Source organism: Nyctereutes procyonoides, unplaced genomic scaffold, assembly GCF_905146905.1.
Source record: "Nyctereutes procyonoides isolate TBG_1078 unplaced genomic scaffold, NYPRO_anot_genome, whole genome shotgun sequence".
In the NCBI taxonomy this organism is placed as follows: Eukaryota; Metazoa; Chordata; class Mammalia; order Carnivora; family Canidae; genus Nyctereutes; species Nyctereutes procyonoides.
The window spans coordinates 15,308,128-15,328,953 of record NW_026575134.1 but is presented as its reverse complement, the minus strand read 5'-3'; the positions used below and the strand labels follow the sequence as shown (position 1 = coordinate 15,328,953).

At 44.2% G+C, this 20,826-nt stretch overlaps 1 protein-coding gene and 1 pseudogene across 1 annotated transcript in view; both read left to right on the top strand.

Moving 5' to 3' along the window:
* Positions 1-20,826, top strand: part of LHFPL3 (LHFPL tetraspan subfamily member 3) — a 543,397-nt gene that overhangs the window by 414,388 nt on the left and 108,183 nt on the right. The gene's annotated exons all lie outside the window — the stretch shown is intronic.
* On the top strand, positions 5,122-6,102 carry LOC129494076 (40S ribosomal protein SA-like; annotated as a pseudogene).

The following is a 20,826-nucleotide window of genomic DNA, read 5'->3' as shown; positions in this document are numbered from 1 at the left end:
AGGCAACCTTCCCAGAAATCCCCAGTGGCTCATCACCAGCCCTTCAGAGAAAACTGCTTGTCTTACTTAATTACAGCACAGAAAACTGGGCAGAGCGTATCCGGGTCCTCTCTGGCTGCTGCTGGCTGAGAAAACCTCTTGTCTTCTCTCCCTCCCTATCTGAGTGACTGAGCAGGAGGCAGAGGTGGAGTGGAGACACAGCAGAAATCGTGTTCTTTTAAGAAATTCCCCCACGTGAAAGGAAAGGGGAAGACAGGGACCCCTTGTGATTGAACCAAGGCACTGTGGCAGCCTAATGTCACCAGCTGCTTGTTGGGCGGTGCAGGTTTGATGTCGAGGAGAGACTCGGGGGTGTATTTAATCTGTTCTCCTTCTCCAAACAGTGCTCCCACAAGCTCCTTCCATGAGGACCTGGGCTCAGCTTCCTGGGGCCACAGCCCTGCTTCAGAGGAAAGAGAAGGACCCAGGTCCTCTCAGGGTGGTGGAGCCGCAGGTGCCACAATTGACAGACCCTGAGCACCACTTAGCTCTCAGAATGTCCTTCCCATGCCATTGGAACCACAAGATTGAGCAAGGGTGGGGGGCTCAGATTTGTCATTGTTAGGGGCTCTCAGTGGCCCCCACCTCCACTCATCTAAAGCCCAACTCTACTGTGAATCAGCTGATTCTCCCACAACCCCGTGTGTGGGTGGCAACCACACCACCTCAGGCCCTTGTACCTTGATGAGCATTTGCTTTACCTAGCCAGCATCGGTTGACTATCACTAAGGGGCATGAGGTCTGGTGTAGGGGGAGGGGAGGCAGGGACATGCCAACCACAGACATCACCACTCCACAAATTGACCCAAGAAGTACCCAAGCTCTTCATACTCACCTAGAAGGAATACTTATCCTGATTCCCTCACTCTGTTTCTCCAGCTTTCCAGCCATTATGTGTACCCTACAGGAGCTCCCTGAACCTATAACATCCACTGATTTCCCACACACACCTCCTCCAGCTATGGCCAACACACACTCCCGCTGACCTCAAGGCCTCCTTCCCCTCCCACCGTCTTCCCGGAGCTTCCGGGCTGAAGCACCAACAGGGCAGTGGTTGGGTGCCCTGGCTCTGGCACCAGCCTGCCTCAGTTACAATCCAGGCTCCAACATGTGGTCTGTCACATTCAGCCAGTGCTGAGCTACTTTGTGTTTCAGTGTCCTCTTCTCTAGCATGAGGGTGGTGAGGGGCACCTGGGGGGCTCAGTCGGTGGAGTGTCCACTCTTGGTTTTGGCTCAGGTCGTGATCTCAGGGTCATGAATCAGGGCCATAGGATTGAGCCCCACATCAGGTTCCACACTCAGTAGAGAATCTGCTTGAGATTCCCTCTCTCCCTCTCCCCAACCCCTGCAGGTATGTGTGTTCTCTCTCTCTCTCTCTCTCTCTCTCTCTCTCTCTCTCTCTCTCTCATAAATCTTTTTAAAAAATAAAATGGAGACAGTGATGACTGAGCCCACCATGGAGGGACATCAGGAGAGGTCAATTCAATGGAATGATTTCGTGTACATTACTTGCCATAATTCCTGGCCAAATATGTGTGAACTACAATTATTCTTCAAGATCCAGTTGGAATGCTACACATGTCCTCAGAAACCTGGCCTTCCCTCTTCTGCTCCCCACACGTGAGCCTTCTACAGCTATTTTCCCATCTCCTCAGAGGAGAAAGAGGTGCCATCAGATAAGCGTCACCTTACAGCTGCTACGCATCTTCACGTTTCTCTTCCTCTGCACCCTCATTTTCCTATTCTCTCCTGTCACAGTGGAAGAAGGGTCCCTCCTTCCACCCTAAGCAAATCCCTCTGCCTGTATTTGGAACCCAGCTCTCTGTGTTCTGCAGAACCTCACAGTATCATTTGCCCCAGGACCTCTCTTCACCCTCTCCTGGCATTCTTCCCATCAGTATTAGATGTGCTCTCAAGTCTGATAACTTAAAAATAAAAACATTTTCTCAACCCTACAAGCCCCCAGAGCTACCCCCTCTCCTTGAAGCTTCTTGACAGAGTTACTTTCACCTTCTGTCTCCTCACTATAAGCTGTCTTCTGGCTTATTAGATTTTCACCAATGTCACCCAATGTCACCAGTGACCTCTGTGCCACTAAATATAAGGAACACTGTTTGGTCTTTATCCTTTTCTGCTCCTCTGTAGCATTTGTCTCTGCTAACCACTCCTTCCTGCCTAGAGCCCTGTCTTCTTTTGGCTTCCACAACACCAGATTCTTCTTGTTTTTCTCTTTCCTTGAAATTTATTCTGCTTTGAGGGTCTCTTTTCCCCCCACCCACCCCTTAGATATTGGTGCTCTGTGTGTGTCAATTACTAAAACTGTTCTGGTGATCTATTATTGCAGAACAAACTACCCCAGAACTTGGCAGCATAAAGCAACAACCATTCTATTACATTCATAATATTGTGAGTCAGAAATTCAGGCAGGGCTCTGCAAGGCAATTCTTCTGCTCTACATGGCATTGCCAGGGGTCACTTGGTGACGTTCAGCCAGCAGCTGGGCTGAGCTGAAAGGTCCATGAGGTCTTCACTCACATACCCAGCACTTGGTAGGGAGAAGCAGAAAGCTGGCACCCTCCCTCTCCAGGGGGTCTTAGACCTCTCCACAGAGGCTCCCCAGCAAGGCTGTCGGTCATCTCATGAGGCAGACCAGGGAGCCATGACAAGTGCTCCAAGATGGAGGTATCTTGGAGAAAGCTGCCAATTTCTCAAAACTGGGCCTGGAATCTGATGCAGCATTATTTTTACCTTATTCTGTTGGCCAACCAATCATAAGCCTACCTAGATTCAAAGGGAGGAGATACAGACCTCATCTCTCAATGGGAAGAGGGATCTAGGACTTTGTGGATGACTTCAATCCACCACAGCCCTCTCCTTGGCAAAGAGCAGTCTCCACACAGCCACCATCATCTTTCTCCTGAGTCACTGCAAGGCCCTCCTAACTCGTCTCCCTGCTCCTATGTTGCCCTTTCTGTCCTGTTATCCACAGTGAAGCGAGAGAGACCTTTCTATAATGCATATCCCATCACATTACTCTCCTGACCGAACCACTTGGCAGCTTCCCACTGCCATGACTCAGCTCCTTAGCATGGAGTCCTTTGTGGGTCCTTTGCAATTTGTCACTCCTGATGCCATCGCTTCACCCCTCACAACTTCTTATACTCTCAACTCTACAATACTGATGTCCCCAGGTGTGCCATGTTCTCTTTTATCTTCAAGCCTTTGTACATTCTTTTCCCTTTGGAATATCCTTCTACCCAGCACTCCACCTCCCATGGGTGAGCACAAGTATGGACCACACACACACATACACACACACACACACATTTTCCATTCTCACCCTCCTTCAGATCTTGGCTTAGACAAGTGATTCTTGAAATGTGGTCCCAAAGCAGGCAGCGTCAGCATCAACTGGAAACTTGTTAGAAATTCACATTCTCAGGCCCCAGATGTACAGAATCAGAAATTCTAGAGGTGGGGCCCAGAAATGTCTATTTTGACAGTCTTCTGATTCAGTCACCTGGGTCTGGTGCATACTGATGCCTGAGAAACACTGAAACAGTTAGACAACATTTCCCCCAGGCAGCTTTCCCTGACCTAATCCTCCACTAAACTACTAGGATAGGGATCTCTCCTGCATATTTCCTGTCATCCCTCTCTCCCCGCAATCATATCCCTGTCCTAGGGTACTGAATTACCTGCTTACTTGTTTGCCCCCAGCAGGGCCCCCTTTGAGCTCCCATAGGCAGGGGCTGTATCATAAGTATTACCATATCCTCAGCATCTACATAATGCCTGTCCTATTGGCAGTAGCTCAATATGAAATTGTGAAGCCAAGATTCAAACCCCTGTGTGCATCCCAATCTTCTATCAATGTAGATTATAAACACCCAAAACAAGAGATCTAATGCACTGAGGATGTTGTTAATCAGCAGCTGGGATCAGTCTTCCAGTAAATGCCTTGATCCTTGTATAATAGAAAGGAGACACGGAGTAGATGCAGTGCCTACAAAAGATTTTAATAAAACCCCAGAAGGGAAATATGTGCTCTATTGAATTAACCAAAAACCCTGAAAATGGACTATCTGACTCTAGTCCTGAAGTCAGATAAACTAAGCTCATCATCTTCCCATTTCTGCATGGCCAATTCCTCCATTGTTTGCATTTTAATACACTAACTATGTTTAACTGAAGTTTTTAAAATGCCACTGCCTCTTTGGAAATTTGGCAGAAGAGAAGAATCTGGGTCACGCAACTGTGAAATCTAAATAAGGTATAATTAATATGTCCATCAACTTTCACAGAAGTGATGCTAGTTTGCAAACTATTCATTAATTTTGAACAATGACAGCAACCGGTTACAATGCAGACACCGCGCCGAAGAAGAGAGGCTTGTTGTGGTGCCAGCCTGGGTGTCGCTGGCAGTTTGTAGGAACGACCCGCTTCCACGTGCTGCGTGGAGAGAGATGATTACTTAAGACTTTGGGGCTAGAATTATGAGTGGCAATATGACTCCTGACTCCCAGTTCTTTTAAATGTTACCTTGTAATTCATGAAATACTCTCCAAATGGTGAAAAACATTTCATAAATCCCTAGGGAATTTGGGAAAACAGGCACTTGGCACCAGAAATAAAACGTGAGGGCAGCCCGGGTGGCTCAGCGGTTTAGCGCTGCCTTCAGCCCAGGGCCTGATCCTGGGGTCCTGGGATCGAGTCCCACGTTGGGCTCCCTGCAGGGAGCCTTCTTCTCCCTCTGCCTGTGTCTCTGCCTCTCTGTGTGTGTGTGTCTCTCATGAATAAATGAATAAAATCTTTTTTTAAAAAAAGAAATAAAACATGAAAATGGCTGCATCTGAAAATCAGGAGAGACCTTAATTTAAGTCCCAGGCCCTAACTAGTTCCTTGGCCTATTTAACAATTTTATACTTCATCTGCAAACTGTGCCAATAATACCGCTTCAGAATGTTGTTTTGAGGATTAAAGAGGATGATGCACATTTCCACTCAACACACAGACAGCTTTTATGCCAAATATTATGCCAAATAGCTGTCATTTCTATCTTTTGTAGTCAGAATTAAGACAATGATATCAAAAACCAAGTGGACTGCCTTTCTGTGCTACCCAGGGAAGGGTCCATCTGGCACTGTTTGCATTCCTGTTGTAACTGAAAGGGAAACTTTGACAATATCTGGAGACCTTGGTGTCCTGCATATGAAGGATGAGCATGTCCTCAAATTCCTTGCAACAGGGAACCCACTTAGCTGGGACCAACCTTGATTTCCAAATGGAATAGTACATCTACGGAGGGAAAGGCGATGGGATCTACATCACGAATCTCAGGAGAACCTGAGAGAAGCTTATGCTGGCAGCTTATGTCATTGTTGCCACTGAAAACCCAGTTGACGTCATGTCATATCATCCAGGAATATGGCCGGCGAGCTGCATGAAGTTTGCTGCTGCTACTGGAACCATTCCCGGGGCTGGCCACTTCACTCCTAGAACCTTCACTAACAAGATCCAGGCAGCCTTCCAGGTGCTGAGACTTCTGGTGGTTACTGATCCCAGCGCTGACCACCAGCCTGCGTTTTATGCTGACCTTCCTACCATCACTCTGTGTAACACAGACTCTCCTCTGTGCTATGTGGCATTGCCATCCCTTGCCACAAATAAGGGAGCTCACTCAGTGGGTCTGATGTGGTGAGTGCTGGCCCGGGAGGTTCTGCAAGTGTGCGGCACCATTTCCCATGAGCACCCATGGAAGGTCATGCCTGAGGTCTACTCTTACAGAGATCCTGAAGACACTGAAAAGGAAGAGCAGGCCGCTGCTGAACAGGCTGTGACCAAGGAGGAATTTCAGGGTGAGTGGCTGCTCCAGCTCCTGAGTTCACTGCTGCTCAACCTGAAGTCACAGACTGGTTGGTCTGAAGGTGGGCAGGTGCCTTCTGTGCCTTTCAACAGTTCCCTACCCAAGACTAGAGCATCCAGCCTGCCACTGAAGACTGGCCCAGGCCTCCCACTCCTCAGGCCACTGAATGGATAGGAGCAACCACTGAGTCATCCTAAGCTGCTCTTCCACAAAGGCAAACAAAATGGAAATAAGGTTGATGGAAAATAAACAGTTTGTGGAAAAAACAAACAAGAAAAAAAAAGGACTGTATAAAACAGTATGTGTTTCCTCAGGAAATTAAAAACAGAACTATCATAGGATGCAGTACCCCAACTTCTAGGTGTATATCCAATAGAATTGAAAGCAGAGTCTTAGAGAGGTATGTGCACACCTATGTCAGGACAGTATTATTCACAATAGCTAAGAGGTGCAAGCAACCCAGGTGGCCACTGATGGATGAATGGATAAACAGAACATGGCATACGCTATGGAAAATTATTCTGCCTTAAGAAAGAACGGAATCCTGTCGCATGCTACAGCATGAATGCACCTTGAGAACTTTACACTAAGAAAATAAGCCAATCACAAAAAGATAAATACTGCACAATCCCACTTATGTGATGTATCTAAAGTCGCCAAACCCATAGAAGTCAGAGTGTTGGCTTCCACAAGCTGTGGGGAGGGAGAAATGGGGAGTGTGAATAAAATTGAACCATATACTTAATGGTTAGGATAGTGGAGTTTAGGTTATTTAGGTTTTTTTAACCACATTAAAAAAATTTTTAATTAGGGGCCCCTGGGTGGCTCAGTGGCTGAGCGTCTGCCTTTGGCTCAGGTTATGATCCTCAGGCCCTGGAATCGAGTCCCACATCAGCCTCCCCCCAGGGAGCCTGCTTCTCCCTCTGCCTATGTCTCTGCCTCTCTCTGTGTCTCTCATGAATAAATAAATTTTTTTAAAAATGTTTTAAATTAAAAAGCTGGACCCTGTTCCATTCCCTATAATGCTGTGTACTCCTGCCCCTCTCACCACTCCGACTCAGTCCCTTTACCTCTCTCCTCCCCCTTCCCCACCCACATTTTGGGTGCAGATTCCTCAGGGTTCTGGCCTCAGATATCCTTTCTTCCTGCTGTTGCACTGCTGAGGACTTCAGCCACACCCCAGCTCTACTAGCCACGTACATGTTGATGGTTCTACTCTGCTCTATCCCAAGTCTCTAAAATAGGCCTGGAGCTTAATAGGCACTCAGTAAATACCTGTAGTAAATGAATATCTAGGTCTCTAGCCCTACTCAACCTGAGGCTCCATCTGCTGTCTGAACACCTCCAGCTAACTATCCCATGGTTCTTTCAACTTCAACATATCCAACAGTTAATTTATTTAACCTTTCCTAGGGAAAGCAAAGAATCTCTTGGGGCTTCTGGGGGGCTCAGTTGATTAAGCATCCGACTCTTAATTTCGGCTCAGTTCATGATCTCAGGGTCATGAGGTCGAGCCCCACTTGGGGCTCCGCACTGAGCACAGAGTCTGCTTGAGATTCTCTCCCTCTCTCTACCTCAGCCCTGCCCCACTGCTCATTCACAGGCTCTCACTCTCAGGCTCTCGCTCTCTCGCTCTCTCTCTCTCTCTCTCTCCCTCTCTCCAAAAAAAACACCAAACAACAACAACAAGAAAAACCACCTCCTTCCTGTAATCTTGCTTAATTTTGTCCTCAAATTTCCCAACCTGTTTTTATTGATTATCCAAATCCAGTTGATCTTAAGCTGGAAATGTCTGGAGAATCTGGCCACTTCTTTCCTTCTCCAGGGCCTCATCTTTTTTCAAGTGGACTATGAGAGTAAGTCCTTGTCTGTACTTGCTCCCCCAAGAAGTTCATTCTCCACACTAGTGCTAGCTTTTTCTTTCTAAAGGACAAATCTCTGTAGTAGTAATGTTGCTTAAGCTTTAACCTCACTAGCACATCCATAGACTCCCACCTCCTACAGATTTCATTCCTTGAGCATTGGCGAGACCAACAATGCCCCTGTGTTCTGACCCCCACCTGTTCCACCAGTCCTCCTCTCCAACCCCAAATCCCCTACATTGCAGACACACTAACCCTCGTGTGCTGGGCCCTTCTATAACTCCATGTCTGTGTCCATGTAGGAGCAATACAGCTAGATGGAAACAATTTCACTTTGAAAATTTTCCTACCCCAGCTCAATGGTCCATACCTGGCTCAGCTACTGGTTACAGACTGAAATGTTTATATAAAATCCAGTTGTCTACAAAGAAAGATATAAAGGCAGGGAGTGGAGGCTTTCTTTAACTGGCAATATTTAGAATTAAAATAGTCAGTTTTATCAAAGTAGCATAATTAAGAGCTGAGCTTTAGAATAACCTGTAGCTGGGTTGCTATCTGCTCAGCCTCCTCCTCTGTCAAGTAAGTATAAGAATAACATCTACCTCTTAGAGTTATCCAATTTTGGATGAAATTATATACTAAATGATTGCTTTAATATAATACCTGGTGTAATGTATTGCTTAATAAATAGCAGCTATTATTACTGTCATAGAATCGACTTTCTGAATCTGTTACTTAGGCATGGGTCCTCACTAGCATACCTCATGTAATCTCTAGTGCCATGTATAATTCCTTGTAGGCGGGGGGAGTAAGGGGGACTGAAATGATAGGTGCCATCCTGAACAACACAAGATGACAGTTCATGGTCTTGTGGGACAGCTCATTGTGGGCTACTCTGAGGGGCAGGAGGATGGGTTCCATATAAAACTGGAGAAAAGATTTATGTACCTAATAATGTTGTTACATATGGTTAGTGCAATCTAATTCTGCTCATTTGTTCTAATTACACAATTAAGATTAATTACCCAGATCATATGAATGCATTTGCATTATTAGAACAATAACTTTTAAAGAGACAATGTAATATATTTACTAAAAGCCCAGCATTGTTCAGAACCAACAAGACAGTTCTAGAAAATTCTCTCATCATGCCCCGGGTGCGACTAGGCCTAGTTACAACCTGTAATTATCATGCTGCATCTTTGCTATCACAAGCCACTTACCTTCATGCTTTGTTTTGTTGTCTTTTAAATGTTTTCAGCAGTGGACAGTATGGCAGATATTCTTCCCTTCTAAAGTGGGCTCATGCTCACCTTTGCATTGGGAATCACGCAGAAACCCTCCTAGCATGATCCCTGAGGCCTCCTGTTCTCCTTACTCGGCTCTCTGCCCTTCAGGTATAGGAGAGTCTTACAAGTGCTTTCAGTATAATTCGGGTGACTTCTTGAAACACAGCAGGTATGAAGCCAAAAAGTAATGTGAGCTCATTCCCAGTGTAGTCACATGTCCTAAAACAATAGAAAGCATGAGAACAATAGATTTGAGATGATTGTCTTCCTTACATTCTTTCTCATTGAATTCTTAAACCCCATGCAATACAACCTGTCCCTAGTGATGCTTTTATAAATCATGCATAGTACCATAGACAGAGTAGAAACCATTTCTCTTTGTTCACACGTGGAAGAAAACGCAATTCCTCCATGAAGAGTATTCTCAGCAGATTTCCTAGCTCTGTTCTCATAATCTCTGACACTTGACTTAGGTCAACTAATGTAGTCAAATAAGCAGTACAGAATCACCTACAGCCTGTTAGAGAGCTCAGCATGTATCAAGGAGTATCAACAGACTATTCACGACCACGCTTTCCAGAAGGCATCAGCATCCTCCATCCCGAATCCTGTCAGCTACAGCTTTTCAGACTGACTCCTCCGTTAACTTAGCTCATTCTCTTCACACACCATTTCACACTTTATCTTTTCAATCTATTGTAGGGCTTCCTCCAATGGGACTATAAAAATCTTTTTCTGTTATGTTTGCTCTCTCGCTGTTGAGAAAGCATGTAGTGCTCTATTTTGTGCTTAAATTATACATGTAAGAAGACAAACTGAATCCACAGTTCAATGTCTAATGCTTTCTCACTGACTGAGGCCAGTCAGTACCTTGACTTTCGTGGGGGTTTTTTTGTTTTTAATGAGGGTGGGGCTGTCTTTTCCTTGCCTTCCTCATGTGAATGCACTAAGACTTGCTAAAGCCAGAGAGAAAGATGCTACTTGAACAGTTGGAACTTGGGACCACTCATGGGCAAGGACACAGTGTCCTGAAGTGTTGGTGAAAGAGTCCTCGATGCCATACTTGCTGCTTCTATCATCTTTCTCTTCACCTTCACTCATTCTCTCTCTCGTCTTTCAACAAGACTGCATTTACACAGGAGTTGTGGATAAAGTCAGTGTCAGGGCAAAAAGTTATGTAGAGCCAATTGCCCTCGAGAATCCCTTTAGGAAAGCACCACCGTGTCTCTATATCCAACACATCAAACATTTCTTCCCACCAGCATGGGAAGCAATTGTTGCTTCCTGGTTGAGCACCATTCTTGCATTTATGGAAAAATAATTTCTTTAAACTCTAAAATACACACCATGGCAAGATGCTCACACTATGGAAAGCACAGGGGACCTGAGAAGGAGCAAGTATAGATGAATTTATAGCCCCTGACACATGCCCGCTGACAGCTTGCCTTCCCTAACTAGAATGGAGGCCAGTAGCCAACCTGCACAATTTAAATTCTCTCTCTCTCTCTCTCTCTCTCTCTCTCTCTCTCTCTCTCTCTCTCTATCTCTCTTTCTCTCTTTCATACTATACCTCATGAGGATATGATGTTCTTGATAAAATATATGGAGACAATCTAGCACAGTCCTAGGGACAGAGGTAAGGGAATAGGTCAGTTTTAAGGCTTGTAAACCCCAACAGACTCCTGAGGTTGGGAGAAATGCTAATGGGGACCTCTTTAACTCTACTGTGTTTCTGGCCTTTTTCATGTTCCAACCACCTTCAACTACCTGCACAGGATGCTGCCATGAGAAAAACAAAATTAACAGAGCAACCTAGATTCCAGCTGCATGTCCTACTACCCCACCTACCAGAAGAAACTGGCTCCTATTGTCAGGCACCAGTCGCTGTCTCCCCATCATCTTCTGCGAAATCCATATGTACCTTAGAAAGGGTTTGGAATAGGGCACCTGGGTGGCTCAGTCGGTTAAGCATCTGCCTTCGGCTCAGGTCATAATCTGGGATCCTGGGATCAAGGCCATCACTGGGCTCCCTGCTGAGTAGGGAACCTGCTTCTCCCTCTCCCTCTCCCTCTCTCTCTGCCATGCGCTCCCTCTCCCTCTCTCACTCTTTATTTCTGTCAAATAAATAAAATCTTTTTTTAAAAAGGGTTTGGATACCTTAAAGAACTGTAGGAAAACAAAAATTACTCCATTCATAAGCTGTTGCTTTCCGTTATTACAAGCCCTGTGGCTGACTTAGATGTTCTTTGAGAGAATTCCCCTCCGTACACATCTTCAAGGAGGAGTGAAGTCCTATATAAGAGTCTTTGTCAACATTCATATTGATTTCAGGCCCTAACTTTTTCCAGGAGTTTTTCCTCTCTCTACCATGTAACAAAGGCACTAAAGTAACATTACACATTGTAAAATTTGCCAGCCAACCAAATCTGTCACTGGGTTTCTGAATTTCTTGATTTATCCTGCTATCTTTTTGTATTCAAAATTGCCTTGCAGGACAAGAAGAAAGCTGGTGGCAGCAGGGCTGAGTAGCAGAAGCCAAATGGATCATCTGTGTTTGCCAGGGCTCTGTGCTCCAGCCTGGCTGCCTGGTTGCTTCCAAAAGCAAATCCAAGTCTTGAAAGTGTATGCTGAGGCTTTAAATGATTTGAGTCCTCATAGCCTGGTCTATTCACCACCCATGGCAATTCTCCCCACAAATTCCCAAATCTTCTTATATGTAACTAAAAATCAAGATGTTTCCCAAGTAGCTTTTTTGCTCCCTGGGTCAGATTCAGACACCCCACTGCTCTCCCCACAGGCAGAACCTGCTTCTGTACGTTGTTCAGTTCATCTAGATCCTGCCGTCCATCTGAAAACCTTCTCAGCCTGGCCTGGCCATACTTAGGTCTCCTTTCTGGAATTTGCTTACACTTTTTTTTTTTTTGGTACCATCCAGTCCTGCAGTGTCAGGATGGAGGCCACACTCTCCAACCAAATTGTAAACCACCTGTGAACAACATCACATCATTTCTTCCTTTTGAAACCCATGGTGTCTAGAACAGGTTATCATAATCTTGGTTATTACAATTTATGTCATCTGCTATAACTTACCCGCCTGAAATACATTAAAAAGGACATTCTAGTGCACTGAAACTCACACTTGACTGCTTGCTAGACTACCAGATTTCTAGTCATTTGTGACTTTGAACCAGTGACAACCTTTTGGAGCTTCATTTCCTTGTACACAAAATGAATATATTATATATCTCTCTACTTGCCGGTTCAAATAAGAAACAAGACAGGATAAGCAAAGCAGTTCATATCTATAAAAATATTATTCGAATGACTTTATCACCAAGTCATTTGGTCTTTCTGTATGTCATTGACATAAATGAAAAGCATGAATAGAGCATCTTGAACTTTCTGGAATATTTTCCCTAAGTTCCAGACTTTCTCATTGTTTTTCTATGATTAATATTCTCTTGTTACCTCCACAACTGCCCCCTTTCTCTCCATGCTTCTTGTCGGTGTAATTGGAACTGTCTTTCTGAGCTGATTCCTTTCCAGTAACCAAGCTGTCACTCTTGTGATCTGATCTGAGGAAGTGGAGGGGTCATTGGCTTAGACTTCCCTGGCTTCAGGAAACTTTGTTCACAAAACAAACACAAAAGTACAAAGGAAATTTCAAAAGGCTGGGAACTGAGCATGTGGGCAACATTTTATTGATGGGGCTAGTTCTGGCATAATTAAAAAGAGTTTAATTAAGTCAAAGGTAAAGCATTTTCCCCTCAGTGCTATCTCTGCCTTCCATCCCTCCCTCCACAGGCAGGGGCTTGCTGCCTACAACCATCCAAAGGATAGAGCGCCACATAGGTATACACTCCAGGAAGGAGAGTGGATAGAAGTGTGTGCCTCTTAGCCTCCTCATTAGCTAGCATGCTGGCAGCCTAGAGTGTTTGGTTGGTTGGTTGGTTTTTTTTTTTTTTTAATCTGAGAGATCTCTGTATGGCCACCTTCTTTCTTGGAAGCTACAACATATATCTCTCCCATTTTGAATACAAAAATTGCTAGAATTCTCTGTGAGTCCAAACTATATTACAGATGAATTCATTACCTCCGTCATGGCTACTTATTTCAGTTCACTTTGACATGGTACTATCCATGACTAAATAGCTTTTTCATTTTTGGCTCTTACCCATGCTTCCAGACTCAAATATCAAAAGAATTCTGCTGCCTCTGGGGAAGAAGGCACATAGCTGTATAAAATGCTCTCGGGAGAGGAAACCCAAACACTTTGTTTTCCTGTACCTTGTTTTTACTACTGTAATGTTACCCCTTCATTTACTAGACAAGGAAGATCTATTCTGTTTTTCCCATATTCAGTAACTTACAGAGCAGAAAAATAAGATGATCCACAGACATGCTGAAAGAGTTTGGACAGCTGGTAGACCCAATTTTGCAGCCACTTATATTTCCATCCATAAAGCTTTGATAAGTATCTGTGCAAAGGGATACGTGACCAAAACAGGCAGATCTCACAGATATCCTGTGAGCTGACCATCCGTCTGTATCAGATCCTGCTATTTGCTAGCATTTATAAGATGCAGTCAGCTGCACAACTGGGTGGTAAATGAAGCATGTAGATTTACATTACTGCCCAGAGAAAAGGGAGAAAACAGAGGAGAGATAAGAAAACTGAGTATTTCATTTCAGCTGTCACAGAAAACTGACTATTTCAACCAAAATGAAAACAAGCAAACAGAAAGACTAGCATTGCATTACAAAAATGAGATGTAGAAAGTTGGTTATTTCATTGTGAAGAAATTTACTAAGTACTCATGATATTTCTTTCTCTGGATCCACTAAGATGTCGGTGATGAAAAAGCAATATTATCAAGGATGGTAATATATCAGAAGGAAAATCAATAGCCACAAAAATGGTAATAAATTTTTCTAAAGAATGATTGTAACTCACACTTTATAGAATATAACTGTCATCAGAGTGGCCAAGAACCAACTAGGTGGTCTTACAGTCACAGCTGACTAGACAGGAGCTGGGTTTGGCCTGTTTTGGTTTTTTAGCACATTGGCTCCAATCAAGTGGCCTTGTCCCTAATTGTGAAAGAGTACAGAGCCGCCAACGTGGATATAATGGACATCTGACCTCCGGGTAGCATTTGACTCTCCTTTAAAACCCCTGAACTGGGATCCCTGGGTGGCGCAGCGGTTTGGCGCCTGCCTTTGGCCCAGGGCGCGATCCTGGAGACCCATGATCGAGTCCCACATCGGGCTCCCGGTGCATGGAGCCTGCTTCTCCCTCTGCCTATGTCTCTGCCTCTCTCTTTCTCTCTCTCTCTATCATAGATAAATAAAAGAATTTAAAAAATAAAAAATAAAACCCCTGAACTGTTTTGTGTCACCTCCTTTAGGAGAATGTGGCATCCAAAGAAGCTGGGGTGATGCAGGGAGTGCTGATTTACAGGATTTTGGATTTATTAAAATAAAATCAAAATTAGTCTAAAGTACTAGAAGTCAAGATGGGGTCAAGGGGGCATAGTATAGTTGGGAAGGGAGATTCAAGGTACTGATTCTGTTTCTTGAGCTGGGTGCTATCCAGACAGGTGTTCCCACTTTGTCAATTCCCTGAGCTTACACGTATGACACGCATACTTTCCTGTATAGACTATGGAAGTATAATACACATACTTCAGTAAATCGTTCACATAAAGAAGCCTTTGCATTCTCTTGCCAGATCTGCTCTAAATAGCCAACAGATTTGGGGGGGAGGTCAATTTGAGCCCTGGTTTTTTCTGCAAAATGAAAAGGTGGACCAGATGATCCCAGCCCCGACGCTCCTCAGTGCTGTCATCATTGGCACAAGATGAATACATAGCATTGATATTCCTACCATTAGTGACTTGAATAATAATCAGAATGTGGGCAAAGTTGCCACAGGCCTTCCCAGAAAAGGCTATGCACTGAAAGGCTCTGTAAGTTTGCTAGGTGGGGAATAATGTAGAGTAATTGGAACTACAGAGCTGGTGTTGATAGCAAAGAAGTAGAATTAGGATGGCTGTCAGTATGGACCCGACTTTAAAAGCAGATGTTCATCACACAGCGATGTGTGCAATCACACTAAATTTGAGAGCCAATGTTTCTCTAATGGGTTCTTCTCAAAAGTAGCCCCTGGAAATTATGATTCTGTTAAAATATACTCCAGGAATATCCAAACAATCCTGCAGTTTGGTGTTCCAAGCCATTCTTTTCCTTCCTTGTTTAATATAAAGTGAATTTAAAGGTGATCTGTATGGTGGTTGATTGGCAGCTGAAGAGAATCAGAATCTCTATTTATCAGCGAGAAGTTGCCAATCACATCTCACTATGGATGGGAAAGTCCAGAGCCTGGGCTAGAGGGCATTTGCTGGACTGATAGGAGAAATTACTGTGACCTCCATTTGATGAGAAAATAAGCTATACCTAACTCTCTGTGGGCTTTACCTACAACTTAAGTCTCTTGGAAGGCAAAATATGTTCAATAGAACACAGAAGGGGAAAATAAATGATTTTGATAATCCCCTGCACAATCAAACTAGGTAGTCAGCACCTGGATAATAGATCCACAGGGAAATTCTTAAAATCTTATGATCCTTTTCTAAAGTCTTTAAAGTCCGTTGGAAACTGGTCACCTTATTCTACAAAACCACCTGCCTTCATCCCCCTGAAAACCGTTCTGGAAAACCCAGCCAGACAGGCTCTCTGATGGCCATTCCTCTTCTGAATCCCAAGAATAATCCTTTGGTACAAACATAGAAGTGTATTATTTAGTCTTCCAGCAAACATGAAGGGTAACAATGAAATGAAGGAAATGCAAATCATGAGCTGCCACATAAGATCCTAATTACCATAATTTGACCCGGCCTCCTTCCCACTGCCGGAAAGTCAGGCCTTCTGGATGAGAGGGAGCCAAACCAGCGAGATAACAGCCTTCTGTTCTCTCTCCCCATCCCTCGCCTGCTTTCTTTCTTCCTCTCTTCCTTAAATGATGTTCATTAAGACAGCAATTCTTCTAACAGTTTGTAAGCCTCAATTGTATTAGTGAAAGCTTTGCATGACTTGATAAAATGAGCTAAAGAAACGGAATGGGGGGTGGGGGGGAAGCAGACACATGCTGTCTCTTTATTCCCCAAAGCAACTGTCAGTCTCAGAATATTTTCCTAGAACCTGCCAGCAGTCTCTCTGGAATCATTCCTGTTAGATACAAGGGCAGCAAATGTAAAAGGTCCAGGTCTTCCGTGGTATGGCTTTAGAAAGTATTAATAATTAAGAAAAGGGCCAATTCAGATTCCACATGTCTAGTCACATCAGTAACACCATGCCTTCCACCCCCACACAGCTCCCAGAATAGTCCTGTTTCTTAGACTGCTCGCAGCTTTGCCTCATCCCTGATTTTTCCTCAACTATTTGAGGTAAGTTAACTTGGCACAGCTTCTTACATTTAGGATGGTAAATGAGCTGGGCTGGGAGACACAGAAAATGTGTTAACTTCATGCCTATTAGAATTCACCTAAAATGTGCCCATTAAAATCTGAATCTGAAAAGCACACCCCAGCCCAACTGGTGCTGGGCTTTCTGCTCTTTGCTCTGACAAGTGCCACGGAAATGGGCCCTACTGTCACCCTTCAGCTCATGGATGGGATATGATGACATGTTTCAATGGCAGCTTTAAATCAGTTTGCTTAGGCTTCAATAGTGCAACCCTAATTTTGGGCTCAAGCAAGCCAGTCATTAAATCGATTGCAAAGCACACAGCTCTGTGATACTATGTGCCCCTGACAGAGTGAAGGGACTTTTCCACTGACCTTTTGTATTTTATTGCATTTGACCATGCAGGCCACTTTAGTTTCAACCAGTGTGTAGGCGACATACAAAATACAAAGGACATGCCTTAAAGAAGCAAAAACGTCTTTGAGAAGCTGGTCCCCTTCTTAGCATTGGTGTGGGGGCTGCTACTCCAAACAGGCCAGGAATGGTCCAGTAGTTGGAGGCAGAGAGTTAAAGATCAGCAGACCACATGTGAAAGGTCACGAAGCCAGTGTCCAAAGGAAGGAATTTGTATGATTCTGGGAGTTTGAGGCAAGTCTATATTCTCTGTATCAGTGAATTGTGACAAGAGGGAGAGGCAGCTAGTAGAGTGTGAATGAGGAGGCTGGGGTCAGGGACTACACATGAGGAGGGAAAACATGATAGAAAACCCAGTTAAGCAGATAGATCAGTTTGGATGCTTTGGGCAAGGATAACTGGAAGTCCTAAGGTAGGAGAGGCTTTAGGTTTGGCTGACCTTCCAACCAGTCATTTCATCAGGTACCCAGGTTTTTCTGCCTGTTGGCTCAACAACCATGGTGGCTGGCTCTCCTCTGAGTCACAGAATGGCTGCGAGTTACATTTGGGCTTACATGCTTTCCTCCTCACATCCAGGGAAAGCCAGGGAGTTACTCTTAGAAGCTGTCCCAGAAGAATGAGAAGAAACCTTCCCAAAGCTTCCGCAAACCTCTCATAGCCTCTCATTGGCCTGAATTGTCTTGTCTTCCTTCCTGAACCATTTACAACCAGGTTAAATCTTTTTTTTCAATTGACTAAAGTGCTTCAAGGTCTATTCCAGGAACAGGAAAATACGGTCAGGTTTACCTAATTTCATGGGCAGCATGGGGGAGAGATAGATAACTAATCAAAGCCAGCATCCTCCTAAGAAGGAAGAAGACATGCATTCTGCATGGATGACTATACCCATCGCTAAGGCTGTTCACCAAGTGTTTCTGGCTTCCCACCTTCCTGGCACATGATGGGGATTGTACTTCCATGAGACCATGAGACCAATTATAGTCAGTAAGTGGAAAGCAGAAGTGGCATGTGTCACTGCCAGGCCAGAAAGCTTAACGGCCAATGTGAAGCCGTAAAGACCTGTCTTTAATCTGCCTGGGAGACCAGGATTGCTCAAGATGGTCACTGTTGCTCCAGTATATATCCCCAAATGAGGAGATGTGAAGCAGAGCCTCCATAGAGCAGAACCCATGATGGAGATGAACAAGAAATAAACCACTAAGATTTTTCTTTTTTTTTTTTTCTTTTTTTTCCCCCAGTGTATCTTAGTCTATCCTTGATGCTGCTTTCAACAACATACATGGCAGCAGCTGATGTTAGCATGGACGTCTTGTCCTAGGTAGGGAGGCCAGGTTAGGTGGAACCCAGTATCACATATCAGCTAGGTGTGCCCAGGCCAGGGGGAGCAAGTATGCACTAGAGAAAAAAGTAAAGTTTCCCTGAGACTCCCCTCCTATACACAGAGCTACCACTATGGTTCTTGTCCTCATGAGAAAAAAAAAAAGACTATTCCTCATTTTTCCTTTTAAAGCATCTAATGATCTTTTAAAAAAAAAAAGTCTAATAATCTTAAGGACAAAAATATGTGTCTCACATGTAAGAAATAAAAAGGATAAAACAAGCAAAAGGAATCTGCTTTCTAGTTTTTTTTGTTTTAATTAATTACTCAAGAATTTGGAAAAAAAAAAGAATTATCTAGATCAGGGAGATCTGAATTCCTATAAAAAATTATTTAAGGGGATCCCCGTTTGGCTCAGCGGTTTAGCGCCTGCCTGCGGCCCAGGGTGTAATTCTGGAGTCCCAGGATCGAGTCCCACATCAGGCTCCCTGCATGGAGCCTGCTTCTCCCTCTGCCTGTGTCTCTGCCTCTCTCACTCTCTGTGTCTCTCATAAATAAATAATAAAATCTTTAAAAAACATTAAGATCAGAAAATATATTTCCCATAAATACATTATGGGAAAAAATAACCTACAAAGTAAAAAACAAAGATGTTTAAGTCTCACACTCACTGAAATAAATTTTAGTTTTTGTTTTTGTTTTGTTTTGTTTTTAAAAGATTTTATTTATTCATATATATTATATATATATATATATATACACACACACACACATATGGAATTATCTTAGAACCAAGAAAGAGAAGTGATGGAAATCCTCTCGTTTTATGAGTTTTTATAGCCTAGTTCTCAAATGAAAATAAAACAGAAAAAGTCTCAATTATTTTAGTGATTAATAGTTAAAATATCTCTTCCATATATCCATCTGTATTTTCTTTCTCAAAAAATATTCAAAAACCAACTCCTGTCCTTGCTACTGCTTTTTGGGGATTGACTCACCTGTGCATATTATAAAATTTTCCTAACCACTTCAGCAAGAAATAAATTGTACAGAATTCCTTGGCATAATCTGAAAATGATTTGGAGGAGGTTTTTTTTTTTTCCTTGAGAATAATGTTTAAGATTCAGTGGGGTTTTTCTCCTGTAGTTAATTTCTTATTCCTGCATTCAAAAACATCCTGTCTGGTTGCTGAGAGCTCCCAGAGCAGAATACCTGGGTAATTTTGATTAGGTCATAATCTTCAAAACAGGGAACAATTGCCTAGTGACAAGATGCTCATTTCTCAGATTTTTTTTTTTTTTGCCCTCTTCTGAAATTCAGTCCTAATCCCCTATGTGAGAGCTATTTTTACTATCCTCCTTTCAGAGATGAAAATACAAAAGCATAGGAATTATTCTTAGGGTGTCTGCTGACTTGCAAACAGGCACTGGCCCAGGAACCAGAAGGCCTGGGCTCTGGGCTCTGGGCTCTGTGCTCTGGGCCCTTGTCCTGGCTGGCTCATGGTCAAGACAGCAAAGTTTGGATGCGAGCGGAGTCTCAGACACTTGCTGATGGGAAAGGTGTGCAGCACAGTTACATCCAGGCAGTTGCACCAGCCTTACCTGGAGAAGAGACTCCCTTCCTCTGATAATGACCCTCCCAGGTCGGTGGGGTCACTGTGGATCCCCAAAGCACCAGCACTGCCCAGCCACATGGCAAAGCCCCCAGGCCCTCAGACCCTCCCCCTTCCATGGCACAGCAGGGGGCTCTTCTAGAATGCTCTTGGCATTGAAGATCCGGGCCTCTAGACCCACCCCGATGCCTGGAGCAGGAAGCAGCCCTCTGCGGACCCAAGAGCCTGCTGTGCCGGGGGGTCATGGTCATCTCCTAATGATCTCCATGGTGCTCTCCTTCCCGCACACTCTGCCCCAAGCACCTCATTTTCCTTTTGCTCTTCCCTTGATTAATGCCCGTCCTAGCCTGCCTTCCCACAACTCACCCTGCAGCCGTACACTCGCTGCCCTGATCTTCAGAGTCAATCTCCCTCTTTCTTGGCAATGGCACTGGCATCCATCTTCCTCCTGCCCCAGAGCCCACGGGGGCCGGAATCTCCCGTTCAGCTCCTCAGGTGACCTTCCTTCTTGCAAGTACAGGACTCTGGGTCCCGATTTTGTCCTTTGCTGCTGTTCCCTTTGAAAACCTACCTACCGACAACTGAGCTTCCATTTCAGCTTGCCTAGTGCATGCCTCTTTATTTGAAAGACAAAATGAACTTTCTGTAATGCCTTTTAAGTGGGTTTCTGTGCACTTTCCAAGAGGCCTCAAGCTCTCCGGAGTCTGTATGTGATGGGCTCAGGCTTCGTGCCTAAGAGACAGCGAAGACTGCCTCCCCAACCAATCCTTGCCAGGGTTCTTCTAGCTCCTCATCATCCAGGGTCTCCTCCCCTCCATCTCTTTCTTGTGCTTTCCTTAACTTGACCCATTCTGTTGTTTTGAACTACCCATAACCTGCAACTCTGGCCACAACTACTCTTTTTTTTTTTTTCTCATTGTGAAATATTTGGTTTTTTTCTGAGGATAGTATGGTCTATTCTC